Here is a 20,122-nt window from a genome sequence, read left to right as displayed (position 1 = left end):
CTTCTGCCTTTGCCGGACCCTGAGAGGCCTTGAACGCATATTTCTATGGATTTTATTTCGGATCTTCCGGTTTCCCAGAGGATGTCTGTTATCTGGGTGGTTTGTGACCGGTTTTCTAAGATGGTTCACTTGGTACCTTTGCCTAAATTGCCTTCCTCTTCTGATTTGGTTCCGTTGTTTTTTCAGCATGTGGTTCATTTGCATGGCATTCCGGAGAATATTGTGTCCGATAGAGGTTCCCAGTTTGTTTCTAGGTTTTGGAGGGCCTTTGGTGCTAGGCTGGGCATTGATTTGTCTTTTTCTTCTGCATTTCATCTTCAGACAAATGGCCAAACCGAGCGAACTAATCAGACTTTGGAAACTTATTTGAGATGCTTTGTGTCTGCTGATCAGGATGATTGGGTGGCTTTCTTGCTATTGGCCGAGTTTGCCCTTAATAATCTTATAATCTAATAATCTAGTTCTGCTACCTTGGTTTCGCCTTTTTTTTGCAATTTTGGTTTTCATCCTCGTTTTTCTTCAGGGCAGGTTGAGCCTTCTGATTGTCCTGGTGTGGATTCTGTGGTTGACAGGTTGCAGCAAATTTGGGCTCATGTGGTGGACAATTTGGTGTTGTCTCAGGAGGAGGCCCAGCATTTTGCTAACCGTCATCGGTGTGTTGGTTCCCGGCTTCGGGTTGGGGATTTGGTCTGGTTGTCTTCCCGTCATGTTCCTATGAAGGTTTCTTCCCCTAAGTTCAAGCCTCGGTTTATTGGTCCTTATAGGATTTCTGAGATTATCAATCCAGTGTCTTTTCGTTTGGCCCTTTCAGCCTCTTTTTCCATCCATGTTTTCCATAGATCTTTGTTGCGGAAATATGTGGTGCCCGTTGTTCCCTCTGTTGATCCTCCTGCCCCGGTGTTGATTGATGGGGAGTTGGAGTATGTGGTTGAGAAGATTTTGGATTCTCATTTTTCGAGGCGGAAGCTTCAGTATCTTGTCAAATGGAAGGGTTATGGCCAGGAGGATAATTCTTGGGTTGTTGCCTCCGATGTTCATGCTGACGATTTGGTTCGTGCTTTTCATTTGGCTCGTCCTGATCGGCCTGGGAGCTCTGGTGAGGGTTCGGGTTACCCCTACTCAAGGGGGAGTACTGTTGTGAATTCTGCTCTTGGGCTCCCTCCGGTGGTTATGAGTGGTAGTGCTGCTGTCTTTGGATCGCAGCATTCATCAGGTGTGTCCACTTTTTGCAATTAGGACTGGGTTATTTAGTCTTGCTTGATTCTTTAGTCAGTGGCAGTTGTCCATTGTTTTTGGAGGATTCACATCCCTGCCTGGTCTCTCCTGTTTTGCTGTTCATTTTAACAAAGATAAGTTGTGGCTTTGTTTTTGCAGTCCACATGCTGTGGGCTTTATAGTTCAGTGCATTTCTATGTTTTGTCTTGTCCAGATTTGTCTGTGTAAGGATTTTCTCAGCCAAGCTGGAATCTCTGGAGATGCAGATATACCCTCCATGTCTTTAGTCAGATGTGGAGTTTTTGTATTTTCTGTGGTGGATATTTTCTAGTGTTTTAATACTGACTGCATAGTATTCTGTCCTATTCTTTCTTTTTAGCTAGAATGGCCTCCTTTGCTAAATCCTGATTTCAGTCTGCGTATGTCATTTCCCTCTCCTCTCACAGTCATTATTTGTAGGGGGCTGTCTATCCTTTGGGGATTTTCTCTGAGGCAAGATAGTATTCCCGTTTCTATCTTTAGGGGTATTTAGTCCTCCGGCTGTGTCGAGGTGTCTAGGGAGTGTTAGGTACATCCCATGGCTACTTCTAGTTGCGGTGTTAAGTTCAGGGTCTGCGGTCAGTACAGGTACTACCTTCTCCAGAGTACGTCTCATGCTGCTCCTAGGCCACCAGATCATAACAACACTCCCAATCACACTACTTAGTGTAAGGCACACTTCCAGAGGCCCAGAAAATCTGTCACCATATGAAATTTTGTTTGGGTTTAGTCCCAAGTTAGGGGTATTCTTTCCCTCAGCAGCTGACTATGCAATGATACTTTGTCTGCTTATGTAATTGAACTCACCAAGAAACTTGCTAATATCCATTCTCGAGTTTTTTCTTCATTGCCAGATCCAGATTCAGTGTCCGGTACGCACTCCTTGATGCCAGGAGATTGGGTGTTGGTGAAAAAAGTTTGTAAGGAGAACACCACTCGATCCCAGATTTGATGGTCCTTTCCAAGTGCCGCTAATGACACCAACCTCTGTGAAGCTGGAGGGAAGACCCATTTGGATCCACTCATCGCATTGCAAGAAAGCTCCCCTACCAGAGGATACCCAAGCCAGAATGATGCTGTGGATGCCCTGCCTGACCGAATAGATGACCTACCTGATAAAGAATACCCACCGCTCACTACACATGCTGTTGACTAAGAGACTGATTGCAACGAACCCCCGTTAGAAACAGATCTCCTGACCGCCCATTTGCGAAGTCTGTACGGAGTGGGGCGTATGCGCTAGGCATGTGTCAGTTCACCGGCAGCATAAAAGAGTTGCAGTGCTTTTGGACAGGAGGCTAGGATTAGGGCAAGTGATATCTAAGGGGGGCTTGTGATAGAAATATATATATATATCATGCAGATCTTACTTGCATGTATACTCCTCTATAATCATATATACTCATATATCCACAGCTAATATATACTCAGCTAGTTTATAATCAATTGCTCGACTTGATCACATGAGCTAGGCCAGATGGTCCTCAGTACTTTCCAGACACCCAAAAAGTGGAACAGTACCAGATGTATTAAGTGATGATCGGATGTCTCAACTTTGTCCTAGATGCAGAGAGCTACATTTTAGATGCTTAATCAGCATCCATATGTGCATTAATCACAATATTCCATATATATATTTAGATAACCAATAACAGAGGAGCTAGACAATATGGTAATTAACTAACCACCCTTAACCACTTCCTTTTATATGCAATTCTAAAACTATGTATGTATAATAAATCATCAGTATTGATGGAATGCTTTTCTGTCACAATGGTGTACAGTCCATTCTTGATGAGCGCTCAACATACTCAATCTTATTGGAAACGGCCGCAGCACACACAGGGATAGATTTATCCAAACCAAATTTCCATAACAGGGCCATGTGCAGCATTATATGGGGCAAATATCTGTATGGAGCATCTTATGGGGCCATGTGCAACATTATATGGGGCAAATATCTGTATGGAGCATCTTATGGGGCTATGTGCAGCATTTTATGGGGCAAATATCTGTATGGGGCCATGTGCAGCATTATATGGGGCAAATATCTCTATGGAGCATCTTATGGGGCCATAATCCACATTTGTGGAGCATTATACAGGGCAAATGTGTCTATGGAACATCTTATGGGGCTATAATCAGCATTTGTGCAGCATTGTATGGGGCAAATGTCTGTATGGAGCATCTTATGGGGTCATAATCAACATTTGTGCAGCATTATATGGGGCATATTTTAATATGGCGCATCTTATGGAGCCCATCATAAACTGGAGCATTATATGTGGCGTATTTTGTATGGAGCATCTTATGGGGCCATCATGAACTGTATGGAGCATTATCAGGGGCTCCTGATTCAATATGAATATTCAAAAACACAACCTACTGATGTCTCAATTAATTTTACTTTTATTGGTATCTATTTTTATTTTTGAAATTTACCAGTAGCTGCTGCATTTTCCACCCTAGGCTTATACTCGAGTCATTAAGTTTTACCAGTTTTTTGTGGCAAAATTAGGGGGGTCGGCTTATACTCGGGCTGGCTTATACTGGAGTACATACGGTACATTTAGGCTATCAGCCCACAAGATAAATCACATTAGATTAGGTTCCCAGCAATGAAGATCACCTTGCAGCTGCTGGGCATACATGAATTGGCCAACTTATGTGCGAAGTATGTTAATTTTATCTTATTTTCTAGAGTAGTAATGCAATTCCAATTTCATATATCTCATGTGTGCATACTATAGCATTACAGAATTAAACTTTGTTAGTTATAGTATAGTCTGTCATTTGAATTATGTGACAGTAGCCATTCATATTACATTCTTTGATAACTTCTTTAATGAATTGACCATTTTGTCCCATGAAAACAGTCATATTTTTATATTTTTGTCGATTTAGCTGTATGAGGATTTTTTTTATAAGCGCTACTTGTCAGTTGCAGGATTTGGTGGTATATACTGTATCTTTCCAAACATTAACTTTTTTTTCAATGTCTCACTGTACAAAAGTTAATAAAACATGAGCTCTATTTTTTGATGTTTAAAATTTTCTGTTATTCATGTGCTACACAAATAAGATGTTACTGTTATTCCGTGGGTCCAAACGAATATGGCGATGGCCATTAACCCCTTTACCCCCAAGGGTGGTTTGCACGTTAATGACCAGGCCAATTTTTACAATTCTGACCACTGTCCCTTTATGAGGTTATAACTCTGGAACACTTCAACGGATCCCAGTTATTCTGACACTGTTTTCTCGGGACATATTGTACTTCATGATAGTGGTAAAAATTCTTTGATAGTACCTTCGTTTGTTTGTGAAAAAAACGGAAATTTGGCGAAAATTATGAAAATTTCGCAATTTTCCAACTTTGAATTTTTATGCAATTAAATCACAGAGATATGTCACACAAAATACTTAATAAGTAACATTTCCCACATGTTTACTTTACATCAGCACAATTTTGGAACCAAAATTTTTTTTTGTTAGGGAGTTAGGGACCACGTCTCATTTGAAGTCATTTTGAGGGGTCTATATGATAGAAAATACCCAAGTGTGACACCATTCTAAAAACTGTACTCCTCAAAGTGCTCAAAACCATATTCAAGAAGTTTATTAACCCTTCTGGTGCTTCACAGGAATTTTGGAATGTTTAAATAAAAATGAACATTTAACTTTTTTTCACAAAAAATTTAATTCAGCTCCAATTTGTTTTATTTTACCAAGGGTAACAGGAGAAAATGGACCCCAAAAGTTGTTATACAATTTGTCCTGAGTACACGAATACCCCATATGTGGGGGTAAACCACTGTTTGGGCACATGACAGAGCTCGGAAGCGAAGGAGCGCCATTTGACTTTCCAATGCAAAATTGACTGGAATCGAGATTGGACACCATGTTGCGTTTGGAGAGCCCCTGATGTGCCTAAACATTGAAACCCCCCACAATTGACACCATTTTGGAAAGTAGACCCCCTAAGGAACTTATCTAGAGGTGTGGTGAGCACTTTGACCAACCAAGTGCTTCACAGAAGTTTATAATGCAGAGCCGTAAAAATAAAACAAAAATTATTTCCCACAAAAATTATTTTTTAGCCCCCAGTTTTCTATTTTCCCGAGGGTAACAGGAGAAATTGGACCCCAAAAGTTGTTGTCCAATTTGTCCTGAGTGCGCTGACACCCCATATGTGGGGGGAACCACTGTTTGACCGCATGGGAGGGCTCGGAAGGGAAGGAGCGCCATTTGGAATGCAGACTTAAATGGAATGGTCTGCAGGTGTCACATTGCGTTTGCAGAGCCCCTAATGTCCCTAAACAGTAGAATCCCCCCACAAGTGACCCCATATTGGAAACTAGACCCCCTAAGGAACTTATCTAGATGTGTTGTGAGAACTTTGAACCCCCAAGTGTTTCACTACAGTTTATAATGCAGAGCCGTGAAAATAAAAAATCTTTTTTTTCCCACAAAAATTATTTTTTAGCCCCCAGTTTTGTATTTTCCCAAGGGTAACAGGAGAAATTGGACCCCAAAAGTTGTTGTCCTATTTGTCCTGAGTACGCTGATACCCCATATGTTGGGGTAAACCCCTGTTTGGGCACACGGGAGAGCTTGGAAGGGAAGGAGCACTGTTTTACTTTTTCAACGCAGAATTGGCTGGAATTGAGATCGGACGCCATGTCGCGTTTGGAGAGCCCCTGATGTGCCTAAACAGTGGAAACCCCTCAATTATAACTGAAACCCTAATCCAAACACACCCCTAACCCTAATCCCAACAGTAACCCTAACCACACCTCTAACCCTGACACACCCCTAACCCCAATTCCAACCCTATTCCCAACTGTAAATGTAATCTAAGCCCTAACCCTAACTTTAGCCCCAACCCTAGCTTTAGCCCCAACCCTAACTGTAGCCCCAACCCTAACCCTAACACAAACCCTAGCCCTAATGGGAAAATGGAAATAAATAATTTTTTTTAATTTTTCCCTAACTAAGGGGGTGATTTACTTTTATAGCGGGTTTTTTAGCGGATTTTTATGATTGGCAGCCGTCACACACTGAAAGACGCTTTTTAATGCAAAAAAATATTTTTTGCGTTACCACATTTTGAGAGCTATAATTTTTCCGTATTTTGGTCCACAGAGTCATGTGAGGTCTTGTTTTTTGCGGGACGAGATGACGTTTTTATTGGTAACATTTTCAGGCACGTGACATTTTTTGATAGCTTTTTATTCCGATTTTTGTGAGGCAGAATGACCAAAAACCAGCTATTCATGAATTTCTTTTGGGGGAGGCGTTTATACCGTTCCGCGTTTGGTAAAATTGATAAAGCAGTTTTATTTTTCGGGTCAGTACGATTACAGCGATACCTCATTTATATCATTTTTTTATGTTTTGGCGCTTTTATACGATAAAAACTATTTTATAGAAAAAATAATTATTTTTGCATCGATTTATTCTCAGGACTATAACTTTTTTATTTTTTTCGCTGATGATGCTGTATGGCAGCTCGTTTTTTGCGGGACAAGATGACGTTTTCAGCGGTATCATGGTTATTTATATCTGTCTTTTTGATCGTGTGTTATTCCACTTTTTGTTCGGCGGTATGATAATAAAGCGTTGTTTTTTGCCTCATTTTTTTTTTTTTCTTACGGTGTTTACTGAAGGGATTAACTAGTGGGCCAGTTTTATAGGTGGGGTCGTTACAGACGCGGCGATACTAAATATGTGTACTTTTATTGTTTTTTTTTATTATTTAAAGAAATGTATTTATGGGAATAATATTTTTTTTTCATTATTTAGGAATATTTTTTTAATTTTTTTTACACATTTAGAAAAATTTTTTTTAAACTTTTTTACTTTGTCCCGGGGGGACATCACAGATCGATGATCTGACAGTTTGCACAGCACTCTGTCAGATCACCGATCTGACTTAGAGCAGTGCAGGCTTCACAGTACCTGCTCTGAGCAGGCTCTGTGAAGCCACCTCCCTCCCTGCAGGACCCGGATGCCACGGCCATCTTGGATCCGGGCCTGGAGCAGGGAGGGAGGTAAGAAGACCCTCGCAGCAACGCGATCACATCGCGTTGCTGCGGGGGGCTCAGGGAAGCCCGCAGGGAGCCCCCTCCCTGCGCGATGCTTCCCTATACCGCTGGCACATCGCGATCATGTTTGTTTGCGGTGTGCCGGGGGTTAATGTGCCGGGGGTGGTCCGTGACCACTCCTGGCACATAGTGCCGGATGTGAGCTGCGATAGGCAGCTGACACCCAGCCGCGATCGGCCGCGCTTCCCCCGTCAGCACTGCCGATCACATATGACGTACTATTCCGTCCTTGGGAAGTAGGGCCCACCCCACATGGACGGAATAGTACGTCTAATGTCAGAAAGGGGTTAAACTCATCTTTAGTACAAGAAATACAATGCTTGAAAAAAAAATTGCTTTTGCATCACCATATTTTGAGTCATACTTTTTACAATATTATGTCAAAGTAGCTGTATGAGGTCTTATTTCTTTGCCTGACAGATGTATAGTGCCTTGCAAAAGTATTTGGCCTCTAGGAACTTTTCAACCTTTTCCCATATATCATGCTTCAAACATAAAGATAACAATGTTAATTTTTGGTGAAGAATCAACAACAAGTGGGACCCAATTGTGAAGTTGAACTAAATTTACTGGTCATTTTAAATTTTTGTGGAAATACAAAAACTGAAAAGTTGGGCGTGCAATATTATTCGTCCCCTTTAAATATAATCCACCTGTGTGTAAGTTTAAAGCCGGATTTGGATACTAAATGATTTCCAAAACTTTAAACATCCCAAGGAGCACTGTGCAAGCGATCATATTGAAATGGAAGGAGTATCATACTCCGGCTTCAAACTTCTCCACAACAGTATCACGGACCTGCCTGTTGTGCTCCTTGGTCTTCATGATGCTCTCCGTGCTTCAAACAGAACCATGAGACTATCACCGAGCAGGTGCATTTATATGGAAACTTGATTACACACAGGTGGATTATATTTATCATCATTAGGCATTTAGGACAACATTGGATCATTCAGAGATCCACAATGAACTTCTGGAGTGAGTTTGCTGCAGCCTGCACTGAAAGTAAAGGGGCTGAATAATATTGCACGCCCCACTTTTCAGTTTTTGTATTTTCACAAAGATTAAAAATAACCAATATATTCAACTTCACACGTGTGTCCCACTTGTTGTTGATTCTTCACAAAAAATTAATATTTGGTATCTTTATGTTTGAAGATGTGGGAAAAGGTTGAAAAGATCCAGGGGGCCAAATACTTTCACAAGGCACTGTAGATGCAGCTTTCAGTGGTGCCATTTTCTAATGCATATGAATTTGTGATCACTTTTATCTACACTTTTTTGGAGGTGGCATGTACATAAGCTGAATAGTAAACAGTGTAAAAAATATCAACTAAAAAAATCTGAGTTGTTTTGAGCACCAAAGTAACTTTATTCTGGCGGCTGATACGATAATGACAATACCCAAGTTATGTAGAACTTGGTTTTACTACTTTTACACACGCACAAAAAAAGTTATTTTGCCTTAAAATTATTTTTTGGGAGGGATGGGGGTTCCCTATAATCGGAGAACCAGAAAAGCCTTTTTTTCCATAGACACAGAGCTGCTGTTTTGAATGGTGCCATTTTTGGACACAAACAACTTTTTGATCATTTAATTTCATTTTTTTGTGGCGCTGGATGAGGAAAATCCAGAAATTATGGTATTGTATTTTTTTTCTTACAGCGTGAATTGTACAGAAAAATATATAGTTTTATAATACATGTCAGTATGATTACATTGCTATCCAATTTATATAATTGTTATAATAAGTTGCACAGGGGGAATCTCAAACCATGTCTGCTGCGGTCTCCCATTCTCCTCCAGCCACAGTGGATACGTCGGTCCCAGCGTCTGGCTCAATCTGATACTGTGCTCCTGGTTACTGCTGCTTTAACAGGCTCTGCCTTTGTAGCTAGCACTGATCACCAGTGTGCAAGCCTTTCTGGGACTAAGTCCTGCTTTTCCCATTCTGGGCATGCCCACGGGACAACCTCCTATTGGAGGTTGGGGATCACATGCTCAGGTCTTGTTGCAGCTCCTATTGGACCATCAGGAAGGTCCCGGAGCGCTATTACTATAAAAGGTTCGCATGGCCGCTCGGCCATGCACTAGTGTAAACTTGCTAACGTGTGTGTGAGGATGTATGCCTGTCGATGGATGAAAGCTCCTAATCATTCCCATCCCTAGTGTTGTTGACTGCTCGCTAATGGTGGAAGCTACATAGCGCCCGACAGTGCAATCTTGCACATCTAGCACATGTTACTGTGTCTTTTAGCAGCGACCACCAGTGCTGCGCAGTGCACAAAGAGAGCACTCTCCTGGCCCTAGGTAGGGTGGTTAGTAGCATCCTCCAGAGCGGCACTGTCTCTTGTGCGGTAAATGCTTAGCTCAGTCCTATCCCTGACACCACAGTAACCGTGTCGAGCGCAAGAGGTCTAGAGGAACTCTTTTCCTGAATCTTTTGACAGAGTTCTGTGACTTAGAGTTGAGCGACTTTTACTTTTTTAGGATCGAGTCGGGTGTCGGCCGATTATTGCAAAAAGTCGAGGGCCGACTGAAACATGAAACCCAATACAAGTCAATGGGGAATAAAAGTCAGCAGTCAGTGGACAGGAAAACACATACAGTACCCATTTTAATGCCAAAAACATCAATTCTTATTAAGCTTGTCAATCTTAATTTACTTTATAATAATAGTTAGGCATTGAAACCAGGGGCTCAATTGGCTAAAGTTGTGGGGGGGGGGAAGGGCTGGCTCAATATTTTCGTGGGCCCGGGAAACGCAGAATACGTCACGGCGGTGGAGCAGACAGAGGTAAGTATTTCAACTTTGCATGTGTTGCGATCCTGAGCAAGCAGGGGTGGCCCACTAGTTGGCACTGGCACGGGGCCCCTCATAGTACGGTGGTGTGTTTGACGGCGGGCGGCGCCTCCCACTGCCAGAGACACTTTTGCATACTATGAGGTGCCCTGTGCCAGTGCCAATGAATATGCTACCCCCCCCACCTGATGAAGGAACCTGCACTTTCATCTGCTCCTTCCTCTTTGTCCCCGTGTAAGGTGGTATAGTATGCGGGAAGGGGAACCTGACTTTCAGCAGGGTCAGATTCTGGTTGTGTAGAGTGCAAAAAGAATGTAGTGGTCTGGGTCAATCTACCAGCAGACTCATCAAGCAGTGGCTGGCCAATGGCCAGGATGAGGAGGAAACACAGATATAGGTCCAAATAATAAAGTAGGCTAAATGCACTTCAAAAGTGGTAACAGGACTAAACAGGAGGCATTGCTTTGTTCAGTGGAGGACAACTGTAATGAGTGGCAGACACAGTTAGTAGGCCCAAGTAATAAAGTTGGTAACCATACTGGACAAATGCTGTCTCCTGTCACTTTGAATTGATGCAGCAGTACCTGTCGTGTCTGTGGTCATTGCAAAATCACTCCACAACCTGGTCATAAAACCCCTCTGTCCAACGCCACTTCGGATGTGTACACCTCTAACACCTCTGCCATGTTGCCCCCTACAGCTCATGTGAGAAGCATCACCGCCTGTGTGCTGGGAATGCCTGAACCAAACGGTCTACAAGAGTTGCTTGTTTTGTAGCCAATATTTGCTCAAGGTTCTCATGTGGCATGATATTTTGTAATTTTCCTTTGTATCGTGCATCCAGGAGGCAGGCCAACCAGTAATCGTCATCGGTCATCATTTTGATAATGCGGGGGTCCCTTTTTAGGATATGCAAGGCATACTCTGCCATGTGGGCCAATGTTCCAGGTGTCAATTCACTGCTTGTGCTGGTTTGAGGAGCACTGTCTTGCAAATCAACATCACTTGTGGCGTGCAAAAGCTCTGTACCTGACCTTGCAACGCCACCAGTTTCTATTGCCCCTGAGAAGCATCCTCCTCCCATAAATATTCATCCCCATTATCATCCTCCTCCTCCTCTTCATCTGCCACCTCGTCCAGGAGAGTTCCCTGACCAGACAATGACTGACTGTCATCAAGGCTTCCCTAATCCTCGGCTGCAGACGCCTGCTCCTTGATGTGCGTCAAACTTTGCATCAGCAGACGCATTAGTGGGATGCTCATGCTTATGATGGCGTCGTCCGCACTTACCAGCCGTGTGCATTCCTCAAAACACTAAAGGACTTGACAGAGGTCTTGGAGCTTCGACTACTGCACACCAGACAACTCCATGTCTGCCATCCAACTGCCTGCCCATGTATGTGTATCCTCCCACAAATACATTACAGCACGCCTCTGTTCGCACAGCCTCTGAAGTATGTGCAGTGTGGAGTTCCACTTTGTTGCAACGTCGATTATTAGGTGGTGCTGGGGAAGCTTCAGTGATCGCTTATGGTTCAGCATACGGCTGGACTGTACGGGCGACCGGCAGATGTGCGAGCAAAGTTCGCACCTTCAGGAGCAGGGTTACCGGATAATATTTTCAGGAAGCACTGCACCACCAGGTTCAAGGTGTGAGCCAGGCAAGGTATGTGTTTCAGTTCTGAAATGGCTATGGCAGCCATAAAATTCCTTCCGTTATCACTGACTACCTTGCCTGCCTCAAGATGTACACTGCCCAGCCATGACTGAGTTTCTTGCCGCAAGTACTCGGCCAGTACTTCCGCGGTGTGTCTGTTGTCACCCAAACACTTCATTTCCAACACAGCCCGCTGACGCTTACCACTAGCTATTCCATTATGTGACACTTCGTGTGCAACACTGGCAGCTGCGGATGGAGTGGTCGGGCGACTGCGCTCTGTGGATGAGCTTTCGCTTCTGGAGGAGGAGGATGGGTGTCGAACGCCTACTGCCAACTGTTTCCTAGACCGTGGGCTAGGCAGAACTGTCCCACTATGGCTGTCCCCTGTGGACCCTGCATCCACCACATTAACCCAGTGCGCCGTGATGGACACGTAACGTCCCTGGCCATGCCTACTGGTCCATGCATGTTGTGAGGTGCACCTTTCTACTGACTGATTGTCTGAGTGCATGGACAATGCGGTCTTTTACATGCTGGGATGACTTTTCTCGCAAAGTGTTGACTGGGTAGGTCATAGCGTGGTACTGCGTAGGCCATCAGGGCTTTGAAAGCTTTGCTTTCAACCAACCGGTAGGGCATCATCTCTAACGAGATTAGTCTAGCAATATGGGTGTTCAAACCCTGTGTACACGGATGAGAGGATGAGTACTTCCTTTTCCTAACGAGTTTCTTGTAGGGTGAGCTGGACTGGAGAGCTGCATATGGTAGAACTGGCGGGGGTGGTGGTGGACATGGCAGATTGAGAGAGGGTTGGTGATGGTGTTCTTGATGTTGGCCTACCTAGTGTTTCCTACTAAGAACCTTGTGATTCCATGACAGCTTTGGCCTTGCGACGATACCTCCACATTTGCTGTTGGTGGTGTCCTAACCGGTGGGCTTACAGTGAGGGAAGCAATGTAGCGTTGCTGTCTATCTTCATTCTGAGCGGGTGCATTTGGTAGTTAGTCCAGGCTTGCAAATGCATGCTGGTTAAATGTCTACGCATGCACGTTGTATTTAAATTTTGGACATTCTTTCCTCTGCTAAAGGTCTTTGAGCATTTCTTACAGATAACTTTACGCGGATCATTCGGATCTTGGTTAAAAAATTCCCACACTGCACTCTTCATACTATCGAATACCTTTTCAGGCATTGCACGCTGTTCTCCTTTCACCAGATGGCCACGCTGTCCTAAAAGTGTTTTTGGTTTTATCAAACGTTTTTGGCCAGATACGGGCCTGCCAGATGAAAGCTGTTGCGATGTAGATGGCTGCTGCGGATCATCCTCCTCTGCTTCTGAGCAACTGGCAGCGGCACCCTCTTCCCCCAATGGCTGCCAATCTGGGTCAACAACTGGGTCATCTATCACCTCCTCTTCAATTTCATGTGCACCTTCCTCTGTGTCACCGTGTAAGGTGCTATAGCGTTCGGGACAGGGCACCATAGTCTCATGAGGGTCAGATTCTGGCTCAGTACACTGCGAGGGCAATGTAGTGATCTGAGTCAATGGAACAGCATAATAATCTAGCTGTGGTTGTGCATCAGTGCACTCCATGTCCGATTCATCTTGTAATGGGCTGTTAACTATTTCCCTTTCTAACCCTGGCATGGTATGTGTAAAGAGCTCCATGGAGTAAACTGTAGTGACGCCTGCCGCATCCTTCACTTTTGGTTTGGGTGAAGGACACAAGGAAGCGACTTGGTCCTGACCGGGAGCATCCACTGACGACTCGCTGCTTTTATATTTTGAACAATTGGAAGAGGAGGCGAAAGAGCTAGAGGCTGAGTCAGCAAGGAAAGCCAAAACTTTTTCCTGCTGCTCCGGCTTTAAAAGCTGTTTTCCTACTCCCAGATAAGGGAGCCTTCGAGGCCTTGTGTAGCCAGACGATGACGCTGGCTCGACACCTCCAGCCTTAGGTGCTATTTTGCTTTTCTCACTACCACCAGATGCTCCACCACCACCACCACCATCAGTACCAGCTGGCAACGACCGACCCATGGCCTCTTCCACCAGACTTCCTCATTTTTGGGAAAAATCTAACCAAAATAACAACCGTTATATGGTACTATAAAACAAGGTAGAAGGTGTATATAAACTTGTTGGCAATTTAAATCTCACTTTTTATGAGGGGAGACTGCAGCAAAAAACAGGCCCTGTGTATTACACTACACAATGTAAGTGGCACAACGTGGCTGGCAGATATACGACAAACAGAACTGACGTATAGAAACTTGTTGGCAATTTAAATCTCACTTTTTTTTTTGGGGGGGGGGGAACTGCAGCAAAAAACAGGCCCTAGGCCCTGTGTATTACACTACACAATGTAAGTGGCACAATGTGGCTGGCAGATATACGACAAACAGAACTGACGTATAGAAACTTGTTGGCAATTTAAATTTTACTTTTTTTGGGGGGAGACTGCTGCAAAAAACAGGCCCTGTGTATTACACTACACAATGTAAGTGTTGTATATCTGCCAGCCACGTTGTGCCACTTACATTGTGTAGTGTAATACACATGGCCTGTTTTTAGCTGCAGTCTCCCCCCCAAAAAGTGAGATTTAAATTGCCATCAAGTTTCTATACGTCAGTTCTGTTTGTCGTATATCTGCCAGCTATGTTGTGCCAAACAGAACTGACGTATAGAAACTTGTTGGCAATTTAAATCTCACTTTTTTGGGGGGAGACTGCAGCAAAAAACAGGCCCTGTGTATTACACTACACAATGTAAGTGGCACAATGTGGCTGGCAGATATATAAAAAAATACAAGGGCTGTAGTAGAATTTCAATCTCCCTACAATGATCAAAGGACAAGTATGGCAGCAATAAAAAGGACTGCTGCACACAAAAGTGTGGACAAATAAACAAGATAACTGTGCAGAAAGGAGCAACAGGATTTTTGCTTTTAAAAAAGCAGTTGGTTTGCACAGCGGCGTACAAACAGCAATGCAGCTATCAGGGATCCTTATAGGGCAGCCTAATAAGCTACAGCGCTGATGCACAAAAAAAACCTCCACTGTCCCTGTAAAGAAAAGGTGGTGTTGGACAGTGGAAATTGCTACAGCACAAGCAGTTTTGGGGTCAATCTTCCCTCCCTAACTATATCCCTTCTTCTGATGAAGCTGCAGCAACCTCTCCCTATGCGAAGATCGGCAGAAGTAAGATGGCGGTCGGCGTGCACGCCCCTTTATAGCCCCTGTGACACCGCAGAAAGCAAGCCAATCACTGTAATGCCCTTCTCTAAGATGGTGGGGACCGCGACCTATGTCATCATGCTGCCCACACTCTGCGTCCGCCTTCATTGGATGAGAAATGGTGATGAAAGCGTCATACGAAACGCGACTTTGGTGCGAAGATCGCCGACCTCATGGCTGATCCCACACTAGGATCGGGTCGGGTTTCACGAAACCGGACTTTTGCCAAAAGTCGTCGATTTTTTAAATTGTCTGATCCGTTTCGCTCAACCCTACTGTGACTCTTTGTTTGCACTCTCTGTGTGGTAACGTGTCCCTGTGATGCAACAGGGTTTGCTTCCTTCATACCGGGTGAAGCTAACCCGTGTATATTCTCATACCGCCATATAGTCCGCCATTACAGAGCAGCAGGTGTCTTTTCTGCACAGTGGACCCCGGACTGCAAACGCACCTCATATCCTCTTATTATTTGGTGTGTTCCGCCAGTCCTAACATTACACTAGAGCCAGGGTCTGGCTTGTAATTGCGGATGAGCAGCGATTGCAATGGTACATCCAGCAGCAGGAGAGTAGATTGGCGGCTCTGGAGCGCACAACCTCGGCCGTGGATGTCACCGCAGTCGCTGTTCAGGCTGCCAACATGGCTGCAGCCAGTTTGTCCACTGCCACCGCTACTCCGACATTGTCCTGTCTCCCATTACCAGATAAGTTTGCTGGTGACAGTAAGCTGTGTCCGGGATTCGTGAGCCAGTGTGCCATACATCTTGAGCTCCTGGCTGCACATTTTCCCACGGAACGGGCTGCAGTGGGATTTATTATATCCCTTCTGTCAGGCAGGGCGTTGAAGTGGGCAACATCGCTGTGGGAGTGTGACGATCATGTGGTGCAGAGTGCTCCAATGTTCCTGGACACTCTGAAACATGTCTTTATGGGACCTCGTGTCACCCATGATTCGGTGCCCCAACTGCTGGCATTGACAAATGGTTCGTCCATGGTAAGTCATTTTGATGTCCACTTCCGGACTTTGAGCTGGAGTGGCCGGATAAAGTCCTTATTCCTGTGTTTTGGAAAGGACTGGCGACGATGTGAAGGACGCCTTCGCCACTAGGGAGATTCCCGCCACACTGGAGGAGTTAGTAACTATATCCACTCACATTGACCTCCGTTTTAACGAGCGACGGTTGGAGCGAGACCAGTGTAGGCAGAGGTTTTGGTTGGCGCCTACCTTCACCAAGCCTTTGGAGTCTCCTGTCCAGGCATCCGAGCCCTATGAGGCCATGGAGGTTTCTCGAGAGGGTCCAAAGTCTCGGGCTGCTCGAATACCCATGGTCTATAATGTCTGCCAGCAGTCAGGACATACTTCCAAGAAGTGTCCACAGCGGCAGGGAAATGACTGCATCTAGTAACTGCAGGAGGAGGTTCACTAGACACAGCGGCGTTTTCCTCCAAATTGTCCTTCAAGGGAACAATTACCTTTGGTCCTTCCACTTTTACGGTTGAGCTTTGTGTGGACTCCAGGGCAGAGGGAAATTTCATGTCCTCTGCCTTCGCCCAATGGCACGCAATACCCCTGGTTATGCTAGCCAAACCAGTGACCGTAAGAGTGGTGAATGGTTGACATTGCCCTTACAGATTACACACCAGACTATCCCATTTACATTATCTGTGTCTCCATCCCATCAGGAGGTCATTTCCCTTTTTGTAATTCCTGAGGGAATAGACAAGATTCTTCTAGGGATACTCTGCTTGCGTTACCACTCCCCACATGTAGAGTTATCCTCTGGGAGAATTCTGGGATGGAGTAAATCTTGTGAGAGCAGATGTCAGAGGGAGTGCATTCAGGTTGCCACTACGGAGATACCCGCAGAATTTACCTCTCTCCCCAAACACTACTGATCTTATGTGGACGTATTCTCCAAGAGAGCTGCGGAGACTCTTCCACCTCATGGCCCCTATGACTGTCCTATTGACCTCTTGACAGAGGCAGAGCATCCTGGGGGACGTGTCTATCCCCTGTCTCTCCAGGAGACGGAGGCAATGTCACAAAACATCCAGGAGAATCTGGCAAGAGGATTCATTAGAAAATCAGTGTCAACTGCATGGGCCGGGTTCTTCTTCATGTAGAAGAACGGAGAATTACATCCATGCATAAACTACAGGGGTCTTAACGCCATCACCGTTAAGAACAAGTACCTTTTGCCCCTTGATATCTGAGCTCTTCGATAGGCTCCGGGGAGCAAAAGTTTTTACTAAGTTAGATCTGCGGGGCGCTTACAACCTGATTCGCATCCATGAAGGGGACAAATGGAAAATGGCTTTTAATACCAGGGATGGGAACTATGAATATCTGGTGATGCCCTTTGGACTGTGCAATGCCCCAGCCATCTTCCAAGACTTTGTAAATGATATCTTCCAGGATATGCTCTCCACCTCAGTGGTAGTCTATCTGGATGATATTCTCATGTACTCTCCAGATATCGATTCCCACCAGAGAGATATTTGCAGAGTTTTCGACCTCCTACGGGCAAACTCCCTCTATGCCAAGTTGGAGAAGTGTGTGTTTGAGCAGGACTCCTTGCCTTTCCTGGGCTATATCATCTCAGCCCGGGGATTAGCTATGGATCCTGCTAAGCTATAAGCAGCGATGAACTGGCAGGAACCTCATTCTCTCAAAGCGGTGCAGCGCTTTATGGGGTTCATTAATTATGATCGCCAGTTCAGTCCACACTTCTCAACTTTGGAAGCTCCCTTGGTAGCCCTCACCAAGAAGGGTGCAAATCCCAAATTGTGGTCGGAGGAGGTCTCCAAGGCCTTCCTATCTGTTAAGACCGATTTTGCTAGTGCTCCCATCCTGCATTGTCCCGATGTAGATATGCCATTTATTATAGAGGTGGATGCCTCATCTGTCGGTGCTGGAGCGGTCCTCTTGCAAAAGGACGCTCAAGGTTGGAAGCATCCTTGCTTCTTTTTCTCAAAGAGCTTTCCTCCGGTCGAGAGGAATTATTCCATTGGGGACAGGGAGTTGCTAGCAATGAAGTTGGCCTTTTCAGAGTGGAGGCACCTCCTGGAGGGGGCTCGATTTCTCTTCCAAGTTGACATTGACCACAAGAATTTGGTGTATTTGCAGATAGCCCAGCGGCTAAATTATCGCCAAGCTAGATGGTCCCTGTTCTTCTCCCGGTTCCATTTCACTCTTCATTTTCTCTCCGGGGAGAACATTCGCACCGACGCTCTCTCCCGCTCCCGCTGTTTCGGCCAGGCAGGATGACTGGGCATCCTTGCTACCGTGGGTGGAGTTTGCCTTAAATAATGCCTTAACCGACTTCACTGGGCAGACCCCATTCCTCCTTAATTACAGCCAACATCTGCAGGTTCCTGTGCCCATGCCCGTGTCTTCCACCGACTCTAGGGTGGCAGACTGGGCAGTGGAAGCATTGGACTTCTGGGACCGTACAGGATGCCATCTGGGCCTCCAAGGAAAGAATTAGGGTCTCCACCGATGCACATCGGCGCTCTGCTCCGGCATTTGCTCCTGGCGACTTAGTGTGGCTCTCTGCCCGCAATATCAGGCTGCAAGTTGAGTCCAATAAGTTTGCGCCTCGCTACTTAGGGCCCTTCAAGGTTCTGGAACAGGTTAATCCTGTGGTCTACCGTCTGGCCTGTTGTGAATTCCGCTCTTGGGCTCCCTCCGGTGGTTGTAAGTGGCACTTTTGTGAGTTCTGCTCTTGGGCTCCCTCCGGTGGTTTTAAGTGGAATGGCTGCTCCTTGGATTTAGCTGTCTGAAGCTGCTTCCACTAATTGTCTTTCTGCTCGGCTTTTATGCCTGGCTTTTCCCTTCAGCCAGTGCCACTTGTCAATTGTTCCTGGTTGGATTCACATCTCTGCTTGGATTTCCTTGATAGCCTGACCAGTTCAGCAAAGATAAGTCCTGGCTTTGCTCATTTCTGTCCACATGCTGTGGACTTAATTGTTATGTGCATTCTATGTTTTGTCCAGCTTGTCAGTATGGATTAATTCTTTTAGCTGGAAGCTCTGGGAAGCAGATTTACCCTCCACACCTTTAGTCAGGTGTGGAGATTTTTGTAAACTCTGTGTGGATTTTTGTAGTTTTTAATACTGACCGCACAGTATCCTGTCCTGTCCTATCTATCTAGCTAGTATGGCCTCCTATGCTAAGATCTGATTTCATTTCTGCGTATGTTATTTTCCCCTCCTCTCACCGTCAATATTTGTGGGGGGCTATCTTTCCTTTGGGGATTTTCTCTGAGGCAAGATAGGTTTCCTGTTTCTGTCTTTAGGGGAAGTTAGATCTTAGGCTGTGCCGAGGGGTCTAGGGAGTGCCAGGTACCCCCCACAGCTATTTCTAGTTGCGCTGCTAGGTTCAGGGTTTGAGGTCAGTACAGATACCACCTCCTTCAGAGCTCGTCCCATGTTGCTCCTAAACCACCAGTTCATAACACTGGCCCTTCCTTTATGCCTGGGTTTCACCGACACCTTCCATGTCTCCCTCCTAAAACCCGTTCATATGTCCCGATTTTCCGAGTCATCTGCAGGGACATCGGGCTCGTCCACGGACGATTTCGAGGTGAACTCTATCATGGGGTGCAAGGTGGTATTTGGAAAAAAGTAATATCTGGTGGACTGGAAGGGTCACAGCCCAGAGGACAGAAACTGGGAATCTGTTGAGCACATTCGGGCTCTGCTGCTCATGGCAGCCTTTGAACGTAGCGAGGCCCAAGGAGGGGGGTAATGTTGGGTGTTGAGTTCCCGCCCCTGCACAGGGGGAATCTCGAACCATGTCCGCTGTGGTCTCCCATTCTCCTCCAATCGCAGTGGAACCTGCTCAGCAGAGACGTCAGTCCCAGCGGATTGCTCAAGCTGATACTGTGTGCCTGGTTACTGCTGCCTTTCCAGGCTCTGTCTTTGTAGCCAGCACTGATCAGCAGCGAGCAGGCTTTTCTGGGAATAAGTCCTGCTTTTCCCATTCTGAGCATGCCCATGGGACGACCTCCCATTGGAGGTCAGGGGTCACATGCTCAGGTACTGTTGTTGTTCCAATTGGAC

Source organism: Ranitomeya imitator, chromosome 8 (assembly GCF_032444005.1).
Source record: "Ranitomeya imitator isolate aRanImi1 chromosome 8, aRanImi1.pri, whole genome shotgun sequence".
In the NCBI taxonomy this organism is placed as follows: Eukaryota; Metazoa; Chordata; class Amphibia; order Anura; family Dendrobatidae; genus Ranitomeya; species Ranitomeya imitator.
Note: the sequence above shows the minus strand (reverse complement) of the source record.